Raw genomic sequence first — 18,902 nt, 5'->3', positions numbered from 1 at the left:
CTGGCTAACAGATTTAAACACAGATTTAAAGCCACAGACCATATTTTATCCACATTTTGTTTCACTGAAAGTGGCAAAGACACTGTGGCAAAAGAGGAATCATCCTGCCTCATGGTACAGAGCAAACATCAATAAGGAGTTCATTAGTGATCAAAGCTGTTTTTAAATGAAGCACATATAACCTATAGCCAACAAATGCAAAGTATCCTGAAATTCTCACCAGTACAAATGCTGAATGAATATTAGAGTCCTGCTCATTCACCAGTTCTGTGTTACACCATATATTAAAGTCTCAGAAGCACACAATGATTCCTGAATGATGGAAACTGACTAAGTGTACTTTTCTTAATTCCTTATGACTTAGCATTTGTTATAGGGTTGAAGTGGATTCTTCTGTGTAGAATTCATCTGTGAGATTCTAGTTAGTTAGATTGCAAGACCTAACTAGCGATCATTCAACTAACCACAGGAAGCTTAGCTTTTCACTTATGTACACACATACTGACTATCTGAAAAGGAGAAACAGTGAGGAGCTTGGCTGAAGGGACTCAATTTGGATTCATCAGTAGCAGTCTGAACCACGAAACAGACCACATGGCTCGAACCAGTCATCTTTACAATTCATACAACTCCTATGCTTTTATACTGTAACCATTCTTATTTCTTTGTGTTTTAAACCTACAGTTTACACTGTTTGATGCCATCTTTCATTTCACAGTGACGAGAACCAGCTTTTTGATTGGTCACAGTTTTGGTTTAGATTGGTTGAGGGGTTCAATGGGTAGAGGTCAGGGATGCTACTGAATAACTTAAAATACACGGGACTGTCAATAAAGAAACCTAGTTCCAAATATCACTAGGACAATCACAGCTGTAAACTGACTCATTTCTATAAACTCTAACTATAAAAAAAACTATGCATAGTGAAAAATAAAGTATTATTTTATTTAGCTATAATAAACAATGAGAGGCTTAAATAAGCCTGAGGGAAGCTCTCTCACAGTTAAAAAATAAAATCTACATATAATAGATATGCTAAAGAGCAAAGTGTCAGTGGTTCATATCTGCAATCCCAGCTACTCAGGAGGCTGAGAACTAAAAAGCTTGGTCTGAAGCCAGTCCAGGTGGGAAAGATGGTGAGCTGCTATCTTCAGTTAACTACCAAAAAGCCAGAAGTAAAGCTGTGGCTCAAGTGGCATTGTGTCAGTCTTGAATGATAAAGCTAAGGGGCTGAGTTCAAGCCATAGTACCACTACATACAAACACGTAAGACATATAAGGACTTAATCAGCTTCAAACTGAGATTTAAAAGAATTAAAATGAGGTAAATTTTCTTCATGTGATAATTGCTGTATCCAAGAATCCTCTAAATATGCTTTGAAACATGCCAACAAAAGGTGACCATGGTGTAGGGCTCAGTGGCTCATGCCTGTAATCATAGCTACTCAGGAGTCTGAGATCTGAGGACTGCAGTTCAAAGTCAGCCCAGACACTAAATTCCCTGAGACTCTTAACTCCAATTAACCATCAGAAAACTGGAAGTGGCACTGGGGTTCAAGGGGTAGGGCAGTAGCCTTGAGCTGAAGAGCTCAGGGACAGAGTTCAAGACTTATGACTGACCAATAGAAACAAATCTTCTGAGTCCCCAAAGGCCCTTATTTACTGCAGCGACTTTCTGACCTGGCTGCAAAAAGAAGCAAAAGCCATAGAAAATGATGTTATCCACATTCCAGGAATTTCATTATGGTGACTGTGGGAAAGTGTTGAAGAAACTACTCAAGAGACCTAGCTGTGCAGACAGGTGCTTAGATCATGCTCTGGCCTTTCTGGATGGTTCTACATGGACGAGTGAATAACAATCCATTTATTCCAGATATCTTTTTGTAAAGTGCCTCACATACTATACCTGTGTCATAAGAAAAGCATTTATTGAGCAGGGTCTAGTAGTTCATTTCTGTAATTCTAAATACTCAGGAAGTTGAGATCTGAGGATCACAGTTCAAAGCAGCTCAGACAGAAAAATCTATGAGGCTCTTCTTAACTCCTACAAATCAGCAAAAAGCCTAATGTGGAAGTATGGTTCAAGTATTAGAATGCCATCCCCAAGGGAACAAACTAGGAAAAAAGGCAAAGCTGAGAGTTTAAGCCCCAGTACTGTACAAAATAATTTAAAGAAAGCACTTGATATTCACAGAAACTACTAGCTTTAATAATATCTAAATTGTCTTACTGTCAAACATCTTAGGACCCTTCACATGACAATATGAATGATAAATGCCAATCTCTCTATTCTCAAGAGAAAGGACATATAACTTCTTCAAATTTCATCAGGGCACACTATTTTCTTTTCTTGTGAAACAACTAGTCAACCTTGGTATTCCTGGGGACATGGCTTGAGTAAGTTGGTCTTAGAGGAAGAAAACACTTCTTTTTCATCAGAGAAAAAGAATTTAAAGAATGTCAGTTGTTTTACCACAGATAGCTCAGACAGAAGGTAAAATCCTTAGCTTAAGTATCTGTCTTAATCACTAGTGTTTGCTAAATCATTTAATCAAAATATCTCTAACTCATGACACTGTTTACCAACATTCAGGTTCTTGAAAATAATAGTTCCAAATAATAAATAATAGGGGTTATAAAATAGTACATCCAAATGAAGGGGTCTAAATATGTATTTTTAATTCTCCTAGAACATTTTAAAATCCATCTAGAAAACATTCTGCCCAAGTTCTCCCTCTACAAGAGCCCTTCTATCACCTCAGCTTCATTCTTAAGTCTGGACAGGCCTGGGTTTCCATTCTCAGGGCAATCATGTCAACAGATGTCTTGGGATCTCTTCCACCTTTAACACATCTTTGGCAAGTCTTTATCTGCCCAACGTGCATACAAATTTCTTATGAAATGAGTGAGAGGGACTTCCTCTAACACACCTCTATACACCAAACAGACATGTAATCAACTGGCCAATAAGTGCATGAGATCTTTCAGATCATTAAGACTGATAGGTATGTCACCCAATCAGAACCTGTAGGAAAGAATTTGCAACCAGCAATAAGAGGAAATCTGGAACCATCAATAAGAGGATATCACTTATATTGGCTAGGAAACATAGAGGAGCCTTACACAGAGGTGCCTCCGTGAGGTGTACACTTGCCTGAGAGTAACTGATAGGTAGGAATTAGAGCTAAGGAGGAGGGTGAGAGATGAACACAAATGTGTTTCAGCTTGTGACACAGCTGTACCTAGAGTCTTATCCACTATGATCTTGCAGATATACAAACATTTCACTCTGCTTATACTAACCTAAACTGTTATTCTGATTAGTAAAACTTGAATTATGCTGGCTACTATGGTTGGGACTTTGAGACATTCTTACTTTCTCTTTGATTTTTCTAACATTACTTTTCCTACTGCACGTTCCATTTTTCTACTCTTCTTCAGAATTCTCCCTTATTGCCAAGGAAAAATAAAGGTTCAGTCAACCATCACCTCCTTACTCCAACAAGACAGTCCTTCCTCCAAGACCACTACCAAACTGCTCTCCATTTGACAAGTAGTTTAATCCCAGGTAATTACGTACACAAATAACTTACAGTAGTACAAATAACTGGAAACATCTTCATCTTCACTATTCAAACACATCAAGATTCTCAGGCATTGGACTGGAAACTCTGAAGAGCTGAGGTCCACTACAAATATTTTCTGAGCAGTAGGTAAAGAAGAAATCTACCACCCTACATCCTTGAGCCCACTCCTGTCAAATTAGGGCTTGAAAAGGCAAAGTGTGGCAGCTCTTACTGAAGCCAAGTTTCCAAAAGCAAAAGTGAATCCCCAGGATCTGAGAATGTGGCCTTCATTTTCAGGTCATCCCACGAAAGAGTCATTTGACTGGCATGCCCTGAACCCTTTAAAAGGCTGGGTTGTGGAAATGGTCTCATCCTGTCTGATGGTACATTCCTTTCATCCTACAAACAGTGCCACAGACAAAAGAGATAAAGAAGGTCCACCTTCCTGTCCCTGTCCTGCATCGTCCTTGGACCATGACCAGCACAAGGCTGCTTCCCTCCATAGGCCTGAAAAAACTCCCTGGGAGGAAACAGACCTAAGAAGTTGACAGCTCCATAGCCACGAGTACTCATTATTTATCTGCAAACCTGGTTCCATCAGGGAAGTTCTGCTAAGGTCTGAGTTCTAGTCTGGACTGGATATCCCTGCAGGGTAGATTCCTCAGGAAACTCAGATATCAACTTTCTCTGGCCACACAGCCACTCCTGACTGTCTTCTTGCTAACACTTTTAGGTGCATAACTTCTAAATATAACTGGCAGTTAATTTAGGAAAACTAAAAATAAACTGGAGATAGGTACATATGTGTGTGTGTGTATACAGACATGTATGAAAAAGTTTACTCATAATATCTATAGGCATGTATCACCTAGTAATGAGAATACATGCTGCAAAGTGCATCAATAGCTAATTTTGTCATTATGAGAACATTATACAGCCAATTTACACAAACTATCCCCTACACAACCATTATCCCTTGTAAAATCTGTTGCTCTATTCTATATTTCCCACCATTGTTACTCAGAACTATCACTAGAAGCCTAAAATGATAGGTACATCTGATCAGGAGTAGAATTAGTAGAGCTGCAAGGCAACTAAACTTTTTCTCTTCATAAGCAACTTTTATCTCAGGTATTGCATTATACTGATAAAGGATGAATAATACATGATGCATGACTATGTGTTTATATATACATGTATACACATATACATACACTGCATTTTTAAACCTACAGCTGCTAAATACAAATTAACTTTGGATAAATGAAAATGCTTTGATATATACATTATGTCTACGCAGGGTTAATAAACATAATATCTTCCTTAATTATACTTCTATAATCTCTGTACTTTTGGATGGTCACCAATATAGGACTAACCTAGATATCCTCTTGTAGAAACTAATTATCTTCCAAAGCTTTTGGAGGCAGACAATTGAGTTGGCTCCAAATTCAGTCACAGACACAGCGCAAACCCTACAATCCCTTAAGAAGAAGCCTAGACTCTGGGTAATAAGGCAGCAGAAATTTCTTTGGAAATAAAATGGGAGCAGAAGAAATAGGAAGTGAAAGAAAATGGGGCAGAAATGTTTTTGATAACAATGTGGGTGCAGAGAGGGTATAATTAAAGTCAGCATAGCAGCTGGTGGGGGACAGAGGGATGGATGTGGGAAATGCTATGTTATGCCTCCACCCCCTCTGCATCTCTGTCCACCTCCCACCTGAGCAGAGTTCAGGGCATCTCCATTTCTTCTTTCTGTGACAATTGCTCTACCTTTACCCCTATGGGATCTTGGGGTCATACTCTAGCTGTCACACCCTTCACCTGCCAGCAGCAAGGGGCAGCTCTGTAAGTGGCAGCTACAAGGCTGTTTTCTCAGGATACATGGTAAGCAAGGTATAAACAAGGGAAAATTACTTATCATCAATACATGCCTCTAACATGTCACTACTGAAGCCAGATGAAGAAGGGAAAGGAGGGGGCACAATCCCAAATAATTCAGCCTCCCAAAATGAAATCAGGATCATTGTTTCACAACTCAAGATAAAAGTCAAGAAAATTTGCAACAAAGCAGTAAATGAGAGATAAAGACTTAATGAGATAGGTCTGAAATTTTTAATTTGGGTCCTCTTTCCTCCCATTGTGGCTGCCACAGCTTCAGCTGATCAGTGATACAGACTAGGTGAGTAAATGCTTTCTCAATGGGCCACCTGTCAATGGACACGTTCCCACAAGGCTCCCATTTAGACAGGGCACCACAACCCTACTCTTTCCTGCCTTCAAGTGGAAGCCATCTGGCACAGGGGGCAGAATGACTAGTGGAGAAAGTTCATGGTAGAAAGGTAGGTACCCTCTGCAGCTAGATCCTACCTCCTCCAGGGAGATTTCTCCTGATCAAGATGCTTACCCTCATGGAAACCCAATTTTCTTACCCATAGAACAGGAAGATAAATCACTGCCTTGCAAGGCTTCTGGAAGATAAAAGTTAAGGTATTCGAGGAACCTTCCTAGAAATTTTGCATGTGATCACTTGTGGAAGTTGATAGAATTGTGTCATGCACAGTCCTATGTCTTTGTGGTCCCTCTTCTTTTTCTTCAGAATGAAGTAAGGAAAGTAAGTTCTGTATGGTATTATCTCCTCACCATTCTTCAACCCTTTTGGAGACATCTGTCTAACTCCCCCATGAGTCCTGAGTTAGCAGGGCCTTGTAGATAGCAAATGAGTTCCTAAATGTTAAAACTAGCATGCTGGTTAGCTCGCTTTATAGAGTCTAGTCATCGTGGATACTTCCTTTCACTAAATGGAACAACCCATTGACAAGAAACCAAATTCAAGAGTTGTGAAATACTGGTTACTCAGGCTAACTAAGGAAAAATCCACTGCAACTCAGTAACAACAGCAGAGGAACCTGGGAAACCCAGGAACACGAGGACCAGCTGGAGGCACAATGCAAAGCAATACAGGTCTGAGAATGGTCACGCACAGGACGCAGTAGGTTACCCAGGAAAGAATATGAGATGGGAATCACTTGCCTTCAGCTAAGTAAGCTAAGGCAATTTGAATCCCACCTTCTAATTGGCTCAAAAGTTAATTCAGCCTTCTCTCTCTCCGGAATGCTACAATAAATTCAACTGAGCTCAGGGACATTCTGCTCGGAGAAAGCCCTCAGTAAAGTCAATAATGCCCTAAGGAAAAGGAAAGATCAACTCTCTGTCCCCTTAATTGGAGGTGACACTGACTGGCAAGGGTGCTAGATAGAAGGGGAGACTGGACAAATTATCTGTAGCACAAAAGGAGACACATATATGAGAAGACACATACCAAACACCAGTTTCACAAACACACTACTTTTATTTTTTTAAATTGTTACAAAGGTGATATACAGAAGGTTTACGGTTAAGTCGGGTAATGAGTACATTTCTTTTTGAATAGTGTCACTTCTTCCCTCATTTTCCCTAAAATATTCTAATTTTTGGAAGGGTAAATTTAAAACTTCCAAATTTTGTATGTATACAGCTACACTCCTGGGTGAAGCAGGCCTAGTGTTATTCACTTCCTAAAAATCTAGAGAGAACCTGAGAGGAGATTATTGTCAAAGAGAAAGAAAGCATTCCAGACGAAGAGTGTTACTGCATCTGGAAACCCAACATGACTCTGTCATTTGAAGAGAAAGAGTCTCAGATGACAAGAAATATGCCAGGATGAACCCAAGCCTGCTCCCTGTGCTTCCATGAATCTGGCACGCACGAGTTCAGTGGATATTAAACAAATGATACAATCCTGAAAAATAGATCTGCTGCTGCCAAAATGGATGAACTTCCATGTCCACAGAACACATCAGCACATACCATAAAGACTGTGGAGACAAACAACTATTGTGTTCAGAAGGTTAAGTGCAAGCTAAAACAATCATAAACATATCTAAATTAAGAATCTAAAAGTGATCCACTTTAAAGGCATAATTACTATGACCTAGACCATTAAGACTTACTGACATTTGTAACTACCTTCTATGATCCTTGATGTTTGTAATTACAGTATGAAAACTGAATTGCTGACTTTTGTGAACTCATCATTTAAACCATACTAAGGAGAAGTGATATAACATGACTACTGTGTTTCCTGTTATCCAAGGGTTAATATTAGGGAAGGTATTGACTAGTTCCATACTGGTTGCTAAGCAACATTTCTTCTTTCCCTCAATGGTCTGAGAGAGAGGATAAAATAAGGGCAGAAAATGAGAAATGCTGGAAAAATAGGAAAGTGAAATTCAATGGATCATAAGGTACAATTTGTAGGAAGGGTAAAAAGAGAAAATAATTCTTGTAGGGTGTACTAAGACATCAGCTGCTTTATGACATCACAAGAGTAACACATTGAGCCTCTAGCTCCAAAGATAGAGGAAGATGAATGTACTCAGTTCACACTTAGCCAGAGACATACAGGGTCCCTTGATGACAACAAGCTGACCTGCAAGACAGGCCATTATAGTCTAAATAATAATAATAATAAAAAGAAATCTATCAAGTCCACAAGGCCAACCAAACCTTACCCACTGTAATTCATTGCCTCATTCCTTAAGGGGCCTTGTGTTCCCTTCCCATCTGGAAGGCCTCTGGTAAGTGATTCACATTCTCAGTAATATTGACTGAATGTACACCATGTGCCAGACACAGAGCTGGAGCTGAAGAGGGAGCCACAGGGCCTGGAGTGATCACTCAGCAGTGCGCTCAGTCCCTTCTGTCACAGCTGTGTGTCCATTTTCGTCAGGACAGGCCCAGGGGCTGCTGAGCTATTTCCTGACTTTAGTTTTTGTTTTGTTTTGTTTGTACTAGGCTTAAATTCAGTGCCTAAAATGCTGTCCCTATGGTTTTTTGCTCAAGGCTGGAACTCTACAATTTGAGCCACACCTCCACTTCTAGCTTTTTGATGGTTAACTGGAAACAAGACATGCAATTTCCTGACCAGGCTAGCTTTGAACTGTGATCTTCAAATCTCAGGCTCCTAAGCAACAATGATTGCAGGGTTGAGCCATCAATGCCTTGCTATGTTTCCTACTTTTAATCTACACCATTAGTTATTTCCTGGAGTGAAAACCTCAAGTCCTTGCTGATTGTGGGGTGAAATAAGTATTATGTGGGCATAAGAGCTGCTGGGGAAATCTCTATATCTTCAGCTTGGTTTTGCTTTCATCCTAAAACTGGTTCCCTTAAAAATAAAATCTGTTTTTTTAAAAAGAGACTAAAGTTTTTGAGAAAATAAAACCAAAGTCCCTAGTCAACTAGCACAGTCTAAAATGAATGACCCAGAGAGAGGTAAGACATTAGTCCATTAATGTCCATTTTCATATTTTAGTTCATTAGACTAGAAGCTGTCACCTGCTGTGTCTTATAGGAACATGGAAGCTATACAGGTCACTGTGACAGCGGGGAGAGGCCAAGAAGTAGCAGGCACATTTGCACATGTGGGAAGGAACATGGACAGAAAGAGGAATCAGAGGATCTTAGAGGTGAGCTGTTAATGGAGGACTGGGCATCCAAATGGGAATGGGGACAAAGAGCAGTAAATGGAGACAAAGACATACTTTTATCAGCAGGGGTTTTGGTGATGTTCTTACACTGACATGGGACAGTGAATAATTAACCTATCCTTGGCTAAATTCTCCATCTATACAGTATAAAGAATACTCATCTGTGGTATTGAGAAGAAATTAATGATATATTTAAATCAAATCTCATGGTTTCTGGCATACAGTAAATGGTCAATAAACTGGAACCAGTGTTCTTATCATATATGAACCCATATATGAATTACAAAACACTAATTTTAACTGTTAATATGATTATTGTTTATTATTGTGCATATAACTGGCCCTGCTTAGCTGCCAGTCTTATTCCTCTAAACCAATGTTTCTTATTTTTAGTCACATGTATACCCTCATCATTTCTACTCTCCCCAAATTCTATCTCTTATAATTTTATATTATAATAAATACTAGTATTATAAACAACAATAATAACTGCAGCAACAACAGCAATGACAGATTTATGGATGACTAATCATATGTCTGCCATGATTCTAACAGTTTTAGATGTACTAACCCTTCGATAATTTCAGTAATTTTAATATCATGTTATAAAGTTCAAGAATGTGAAGGTCAAGAACATTTGGCCACTAGATTACAGATTGGAGATTCAAATGTCTCTGTCAAACCTATGTACTTAAACATTTTGTGTACTATACTGGGACTTGAAGTCAGGCTTGGGTGTTGTCCCACAGTGGTTTTGTTCAAGGATGGTACTCTACTGCTTGAGCCAAACCTCCATTTTTAATGTTTTGCTGGTTAATCAGAGATAAGAGTCTCACAGACTTTTCAGCCCAGGATTCCTTCAAACCATAATCCTGAGACTTCAGCCTCCTAAATAACGAGGCTTATAGGTATATGCTACCAGTGCCCAGCTATCTGCTTAATTTTTTTCACTGATGCATTTGCACTCACACTTAAAGAAAACCACCACACCACCACAGGATATCTGTGAAATGCTAAGTCTGATATGCTAGTTATAATTTTGATATATGTCAGAGATAACTACAAGGCTATTTAAATAAACATTGCTTTGTGCCACCTAAAACTGTCAATGAAACAAACTTTAAGAAAACTTTATGTACCTAGAAATTCCTTCAGTTTCAAACAAATGAACAAACAAAAAACTTGGAACAGAAATAACAACTCCCTAATAGTACATATTTTAATACCTCATGCTCTGTATCTCTTTCCTAACAGAGCTTAAACTTGTATCTTACTCATGGCTGCCATACCGAACAATCATATACTTTCAGTTGTGACTCTGTGAATAATCTGTCCCCTGAAATTCAAAGGGTTGTCCTACATGGGGTACAATGGAACTGTCATTAAAAGAAAATGAGCCTACTTTTGGTTCCCTCCTTCTCCTTTTTCTCCTCCTAGGTTCTGAGAATAAACATGGTGACAAGAACACAAACCCCACCATCTTAAATTATAAAAAAGCATGCTAAGATCATCAGAGGCACAAAGTTAGGAACCCAAGGTCCATTATGATACCAGCAAACTATCACCCTAATGTTGCACTATCTACTTATTTTTCTCTTATGAAGTCTCTACACTATTAAGTCAGAGTTAACTTTGATTTTTTTCTTGTTGCCTGAAGCTGAACAATTGAGTTGGAATAGAGATTCCATCTGTCCCTTGTCCCAGTACCCAAGAGGGGAAACTTAACAGGAAATCTTCCCCAGACAAGCTAACCCCTCTGAGTATTGCTCACTGGAATAAGAAGATCCTAGAACAAGAAGCTTTTGCTATTTATCTGTTCATTTATGATCATGTTGTACTAAATATAGTATTCTATTTAATCTTTCCAGCACATCTACCTGGCAGAGACCTGATAACCACAGAAACTGAGGCACACAGAGGTTTGGAACCTTATCTAATGTCATAAAGCTAATAAGTGGCAGAGCCAGAATTCAAACCCAATGGAGTGACCTCAGAAATGAGTTTTCAAACCAATATTCTCTCTCTCAAAAATTAAAATGGCTGCTTAATCACAGATCCCCACTCTCTGAAGAGTGAAATGACTTTCACCTCCCTGGGGGATCTAGGAGGCCTAAGAAAGACATTTTGTAATTATGCCAACATACACTCTTAAAAAAGACCAAGTGCAATCTGGATATATAGGCATAAATGTCTATTTGTTGATTCATTTTGTGGGTGAAAGATATTTTAGATGTCCCCCCCCCAAAAAAAGGATATTCAGAAAAATCTTTGCTCCTTCCCCTCAGAGATTCCACCTGAATCTCTGCTCTAGACAGAGCAGGACATGTGCCCCAGTCATCACAGAGTTAACTTGTGTTTCCCAGGCCTGGCACGTGTTCAGTCAAAAATCTGGCTGAGTGCCTGTTGTTTACTGAAGCTAGGGAGAAGCATCTGCAACATTACGAAAAGCATATTGTAAAAGGCAACACATGCAAATTAAACCTCTTGAGCTATGAGTAAATTGCTGGGAAAATTTATAACTCATTTAATAAAACTTGAAGTAAATATATAGCCTGGCTCCCAGGAAAAACAAAATATTTCCCACAATTCTTTTCTCTTTATAAAAAGAGAAGGAAAAGGATTACCAAGCTAGAGGGTCTATCAAATATAAAGTATAAATAGAAACTGTAGTGGTAAGTAAAACTTATCTAGGAAGAGGTACACCTTGCCTTCTACACTGTGGGGGGGGGGGCGTGGAAATGTCCAGGCAAAAGCTATCTCATAGTAAGTGATAATTGTGTTCTCCCAACAAGGCTTTATAGGGCATCTTCCAGTCATTAATCCATCCAACAAGTATTCATTCAGTGTGTACCAGAAGGGCAAAGTACAATGGTGATTACAAACACATGCTCTTCAGAAGAACCACTGCCTGGCCTTGAGCCCAGGATTTACACTTCCTGGGCACATGACCCTGAACCAGTACATCAACCCACTGTGCTTTAGTTTCAGCACCTATAAAACAGGAACCATGATCATATCTACAGCCTAGAATCATTATGAAAACTAAGTAGGTTCATACATGGAAAATATTAGAACAAGGATTAGCTGATGGAAATTATTTAAGAAATTTTAATTATTATTTGTTAACTGGCATTTATGGTCCAAACATTCTGCTACATGTGCCATGTATAAGATCAGAGAGATAGAAGAAGCCCCTGTCTCATGAGCTTCTTCTAAGAGTATAAGATACATATACACACATGACTAAGACATACTTTTAAAAAATATAGATACTCCAAAGAAAACAATAATGAATAGAATTAACCAGTTAGGAATGAATCCTCTATTAGTTACCATTTGCAAAGAATAACATCTGAACTGAAATTTAAATAATAGAATCTAACTTAACTAAGAGTATTTTTTACAAAAAATACCTTGTACAATATTCTATAACAAGAAACATATATATGTATATGCATGGAGGGTGTGGGGGTGTGTGTACATGCATGCTCAGTTTGAGAGACAGGCAAAGACTAGAGTGACTGGAATGTGAAGAGGCCAGCAGCTAAGGTAGTAGAGGTTAGCAGGGACAGGTCATACTGGACTTCGTAGGCCATGGGAAAAACTTCCATTTATACTACAGCCAACAGATAACTGTTGTAAGGATTTAAACAGTGGTCTGACGTGATCTAAATGACAATTTAAAAGCCAGCTTTGGCTGCCATTCACTGAATAGAAATGAGAGGAAGCAAAAGAAAAGAGCTCAGCAAAGCTACTATAGTGGTCCCAGTAAGATGTTCCTGAGGTGATGGCCCAAGGGGATTTTTGAGGAGGTTCAAGAAGTATTTGAGAATTAGAAATGGCAGCAGATTTTGATGGATTAAATGTGGAGTAAACAAAGAAATAAAAAATATCACTTGGTTGAGAAGACATGGTATGTTCATGAGCCTACAATGGACAGTAAGCAACATTAAAAAGATATAGCTTCTATTCTAAAAGAGTTCTAAAAATTTCTGGTTGGAGAAGCATAATATATTACCCATGGAATGGAACAAACACACAGAATATGTAAATAAAGTACTTAAGTAAACAGTTCACAGTCCAAGATTCAAAGCAAAGAGCAAGTGCCACAAACAGTTGTCATGGATGGCCACAGCAACAGTGTATCCAATGCAGTATTGCACTGAGAATCAAATGAAAAGGTGAGAGGAAAATCCTGTCATGATCTATTCCAAAGTTTCAAGGCAAATCACTCCACACAAACCATGCTGCCCATCCTGTTTGGCAAAGTTGTATATGTTGTAACTTAGAAGGGATATGATAACATAGTATCTACTGGCCATCCTTATCTTAATCCTTCAAGAAAGAATGAAAAAGTTCTTAGACACAACTAAGATAAGTGGAACTATGACTGAGAGTCCAGAATCCTCCATGAGCAAAACTGGGTAACTATTACAGAAATACTGACTTCACTGTATGGCTCTGGGACAAGTTACTTCCTTGTCTAGTTCTAAGCATCTATAAAATGGGACAACAGTGGACTCTACCAGGCAGAATTTAATGAAGTAACATCCCCCCCAAAGGCTTAGCATAATATTAGACAAGACCAAAAGTTCTCAAAATGATTAATCCTTCCATAGCATCCTCCATCATAGCCTGTACAGCCTTGGTGTATATCCTTAGTGGTTATTACTTATTTAAGCATCTGTGTTCCTCAATGGTTTTAAAATGTTCAAGTGAACATATTGGGTTCACTAACATGGCACCCTGCATCCATTATCATCATCGCCACCATCATCATAATAATTCTGCAATTACTTGTGGCAGTCAGTATTTAGTGAGTTCTCACTCTGTCCCATGTTACAGGTATTAAATTATAGGTTACAGGATGTTGGCTAGAAGCATGATATACTTCATATGAAATCTCTGTTCCAGTCCTTACCACTTATTGCCCTTGAATAAGTTATTTAAACTGTCTGTAACATATGTTTCCTATCTAAAAAGTGAGAAGGAAATGATACTTAACTTGTTGAGTTTTTATGAGAATTCAACAAGTTCATACAGGAAAAGCTCTCAATAAAGGTTAGGACAATGTCAGCTACAACCAGGATGATCAAACGCAAGCATCTTTGAGTTAGGTGACTTGGTATCTCATTTTACTAACAAAAAAACAAAGGCACACAGAGGTTTAGCAACTTCTCTGGAGGTCACATAGGTACTGAGAGTCAGAACCAGGATTCACAGCCAATCATCTAATTCTAGAAACCAAAGCCTTCCACCTGCATTTTATGAGGTATCAACATTGAGCATGTCCCCTGGCTGGGTAGCACAGCCTCTGAAAGCTCCAGGTCTGAACAGCTCTAAATCTGGGGCAGAGGTCTGATTACCCAGGCATCTCTTAAGCTTCCCTCCACAGTGGCTTCAGGGATATTAGGTGGGATCAGGACACAATTATGGATAAGGAATGTGCTAGTCACCTTCAGGAGAAATTATTTAGAAATTATTTTATCCATTACTGCAGATAAAAGAACATACAGAATTGGTTCCCTTAAATATTTAAAATGTGTTGTCCTAAGATTTATCAAAAAACAAGAAAGTGGGCTGGGAGTTTAGCCGAATGGTGGAGTGCTCACCTATCGTGCACAAAGACCCAGGTTTGATTCCTTGCTACCACATACCTAGAAAAAAGCCAGAAGTGGTGCTGAGGCTCAAGTGATAGAGCTCAAGCCTTGAGAAAGTCCAAGGACAGTGCTCAGGCCCTGAGCTCAAGCCCAGGATAGGCAACAAAACAAAACAAAACAAAAGGAAGTATTGAGCCCTATCAGGAATACACAGTTCCAGTGGGTAAGTTATGCTCTGTTATGCCTTCCATACCAAGCCTACATATCCATGTTCTCTTTGAAGACTCTGAATTTAATTTGTTGTCAACTCTGGAACCCTATCTTGCATGTGCAAAATAGGTCTCACTCCTCCCCCACCGTTCTCAGGCATGATACTGTAGTGACTCTTCTTCATCGGGAGTACAAAGGCCTCCCTAACCTCCCAGGTCATCATGGTTTTAAGGCTTCCTTGCACAGTACAAAAAGGCACTTGGGGCACATACAAATGGCTTGTGCCTTAATGCTCTGGGCCAATAGTTTATGTACAGACCTGAGTAGGAAGCCAGTTCTGTCACTTCCTGGCTGCCTGGTGAGTGACTCAGGTTATTAAATGGTCTTGAGCTTCTGGCCTTTTATCATCAAACTGGGATGGAAAATAGTACCTATGCAGGCTGTTAGAGAATGAATGAATGAATGAATGAATGGAGGCTGAGAGTTTGGCCTAGTGGTAGAATGCTTGCCTAGCATGCATGAAGACCTGGGTTCAATTCCTTGGTACCATATACTCAAAAAAAGCCAGAAATGGTGCTGTGGTAGAGTGCTGATATTGAGAAAGTGCAAGGACAGTACACAGGCCTTGAGTTCAAGCCCAGGACTAACAAAAAGAAAGAAAAGAAAAACAAAAGAAAATGAATGGATAATACCTATAAAACACCTAGGTCAAAGCCTAAACCCTGCCAGGTGCCAGTGGTTCATGCCTGTAACCCTAGCTATTCATGAAGCTGATATCTGAGGATCAAGGTTCAAAGCCAGCCCAGGCACAAAAGGACCTGAGACTCTTATCTCCAATTAACCTCTAGAAAAGGGGAAGTGGGGCTTGGCTCAAGGATAGGGCAGTAGCCATGAGCTGAAATGCTCAGGGACAACACCCAGGTCTAGGAGTAGGGCCTTGAGCTGAAGAGCTCAGGCCAAGTTCAAGCTCCATGATCCACAAAAAGAAAAAGAAAGCCTAGATCTTAAGAATTCATACATGTAAGAAGTTGTTGATGACTGTATTATTGTTGTTGTCAAAGAAGTTCCATCTAAAAAGACTTACTCTCAATAATTTTTCCTGTGTAACACTGGAGCCAGAGGAATTCAATGCAATTCAATGGAGATTTCTGGAAAATTATGTTCACAGAAGCCCTAGCCCCACCCTTCATGTGCCTACTGGCATGGGCTGCAGATGGCAGCAGGGAAAGAGGAGACTGGCACTGGAGAACTTCAGAAAGTCCTGACAGTTCTTCTAAGAATAAAGGCAGAAGATGATGGCTTCTGACGTGCTGCTCCAGGCCTCTCTCCAATCATGTATTTGGACATCATTCAGACCCATCAGATCCCGAGACTGCTGTCTGCTGACTGACAACAGAAAGAGAAATTTAGAGGTGTGAGTGAAATGACAGAGCTGTCATGACTGCCTCTGAAATGACTCTTTTCTTAAAGAAAGGGAAGATAAGAGTAAAAAAAAAAAAATCTCAGACAGCTGCAATTCCATCACAGTTGCTAAGAAGGGTTTATGTTTTGTTTCTCCCCCCACCCCCACCTCACAAATTTTGTGGATGAATTTAAACAACCAAAAGGGAAAGTAGTTAGCCTAAATTTTAATATCAGCCGTCTACAAGAGTAAGGAAGAATGTGGAAACACATTCCATTGTTAGACCCAATAGAAGAAAACAGTACATAGTTTTTATTTGGGGAAAGGAAGATTTAAAAAAAAAAAATCTCATCCTTTACAAACTGTTTAAGCCAGGCACTGGTGGCGCACAGCAATAATCCTAGTTACCTAAGAGGCTGAGATCCGAGGATCATGGTTTAAATCCAGCCCAGCGAGGGAAATCCATGAGATTCTTAACTTCCATTAACCAGCAAGAAGTGGAGCTGTGGCTTTACTGGTAGCGTGCTATCTCTGATAACCAAGTCATAGTACCCAGGCCCTTAATTCAAGCCCCAATACAGAAACAAAAGCAAAACTATTCAACAAAATAAAACTATTTGTTTAAAAACAAAACCCATTACACTTTAAAACTCAGACTTCAGTTTTCTTGCATTCGGATCAGCTTATGACTTTAGATCCTTGTTCTTGGATGGACCCTTGTCCAACAAATACCATATTTGTCACAGCCCTACATAGCTGGGATTCCAGCACATAGAAGTGACAGACTTGTGTGACATTCAGAAAACAATGTAGTGCTATATACGAGTCAGATCTCCATTCCCATCCCTGACAGCTGGTACTCCTCTAGTGTTGGTAGTTAAAAATGTCTTATTTTTCTATAACTGTAATCACTCTGTGTATCACGTTTACAATAAAATGTTTTTAGAAGATGTGCTGTACTTATAAATTAAAAAGCAAAATGTCAAAAATTATTTCTTTAGCTAGATGTCAGTGGCTCACATCTGTCATCCTAGCTATTTGGGAGACAGAGATCTAAGGAATGAAGTTCAAAGCCAGCTGGGCAGGACTCATATCTCTACTAATTACCAAAATTCCAGAAGTGGAGCTGTGGTTAAAGTAGTAGAAGGCTAGCTGTGTGCTAAAAAAAAAAAAAAAAAAAAAAGCACCCAGGCCCTAAGTTCAAGCCCCAGTACCACTAGGAAAAAAAAAAGTCTTATTTCTTTGACATGCAAAATATGGAAACCTGACCATTTGGAAAGCTCTCTGAAAAATAAATATGACACCAGTGTACACTGCACAGGCTGACTCTACTTGAATAACAGGAATGTCCTGTTAATGCCTCCCTTTCCACAACAGGGATATCCCTGGCAAGAGATAACCTTTGAAAGGTTCCCATTTTGATCTGTTTTCTGCAAGTTCTAACTTTACAATAGTTATGAGAAGAAGCAGATTCCCAAACTCAACTCCCAGGTCAAGCCCAGCCCAGAAAGGAATGCCTTTATTAAGATAATAACTTGGAAAACCTAATAATTCTAAGTAGCAATCAAAAGAACATCATAAAAGATGGGAGGGAGGAAATTGCCTTTTGAGTAATTTTCCAAGCATCCAGGAGGACTGGAGCGAGCCAGAATAAGAAACTCCATCTCTGCTTGTAAAATTCTCCAGGAGGACAGCAGGCCTACCCTAGATTGCTGATTGATGTCACACTTGGATTAGAAATACACCACATGAAATACAATTTCCAGAGAGGAAGAGGAAGTTCTTGATGAGGCTGGTGAAAGAGTGATAAAAGCTTCACTCAAGGCCTCCACTTTAGGATCAGATGGTGGGAAACTCATTGAAACCAAGTCCATTAGCCATCTCAGGCAAGCATGACATAAACCCTTAACACCTTGACTGAGGGAAGGCTCCATAATCACTTTGCTTTACTGCTAGTGAGGCAAGAGAGAGACAAGGCAGCAAATAGGGAGACTGTTTAAAGCCACCCTAACAAAGAGAAAAAAATGTCTGAAGGAGAAAGTAAATTTTCCTATAGGAATTTTTTTCCTTTTACCAGTATCTCTGTTTAGCAGATGTGACAAGGCTGGATGCTGGTGGCTCATGCCTGAAGCCTAGCTAATCAGGAGGCTGAGATCTGAGGATCACGGTTTGAAGCCACCAGCTACAGCTGTAAAGTAATAAACTACTTAGAAAAAGCCACAAGTAGTTCTATGGCTCAAGTAGCAGAGAGCTAGCCTTCAGCAAAAGAAAATTATGGTCAGTATTCAGGCCCAGAATTCATACCCCAAGGCAGACCAAAACAACAAAAATGAAAACAAGCCAACAAAAAAACATTATTTGAAATTTCAAAATACTGAGCAAACAGAAAGCTTAATTATTTCATTAGTTATTATAGAAGGTTTAACACAGTAGGTTCTTGCACTAGTTGTTCATATGAGCTGTGGTCAGGCTGGCTGAGGACCATAAGAAAACCCATAAAGCCCATAGTCCTCTATGGCCATATTCTTCCAAGTCCCATCCCTGCTCAGGTCCATCTTCTCCCATCAGCCCCAATCCCCAATCCCAAGCTTTG

At 39.4% G+C, this 18,902-nt stretch overlaps 1 protein-coding gene and 1 long non-coding RNA gene across 4 annotated transcripts in view; one reads left to right on the top strand and one right to left on the bottom strand.

Annotated features, from left to right (window-relative positions):
* Lrmda (leucine rich melanocyte differentiation associated) overlaps nucleotides 1-18,902 on the bottom strand; it is a 999,007-nt gene that overhangs the window by 462,056 nt on the left and 518,049 nt on the right. The gene's annotated exons all lie outside the window — the stretch shown is intronic.
* LOC150054317 (uncharacterized) overlaps nucleotides 7,772-18,902 on the top strand; it is an 11,961-nt gene continuing 830 nt past the window's right edge. The window contains exons 1-3 of one of the 3 annotated variants that reach the window (XR_016537852.1): nucleotides 7,772-7,852; nucleotides 8,962-9,076; nucleotides 10,966-11,016. This is a non-coding gene — a long non-coding RNA (uncharacterized LOC150054317). Of the gene's footprint in view, nucleotides 7,853-7,971; nucleotides 8,186-8,922; nucleotides 9,077-10,965; nucleotides 11,185-18,902 lie in introns of those variants that run through there. The other 2 variants (XR_016537854.1, XR_016537853.1) reach the window with 2 other exon arrangements.

Source organism: Megascapheus bottae, chromosome 15 (assembly GCF_031878675.1).
Source record: "Megascapheus bottae isolate mThoBot1 chromosome 15, mThoBot2.hap1, whole genome shotgun sequence".
Lineage (NCBI taxonomy): Eukaryota > Metazoa > Chordata > Mammalia > Rodentia > Geomyidae > Megascapheus > Megascapheus bottae.
Note: the sequence above shows the minus strand (reverse complement) of the source record. Positions and strands in the feature narration are given on the sequence as shown.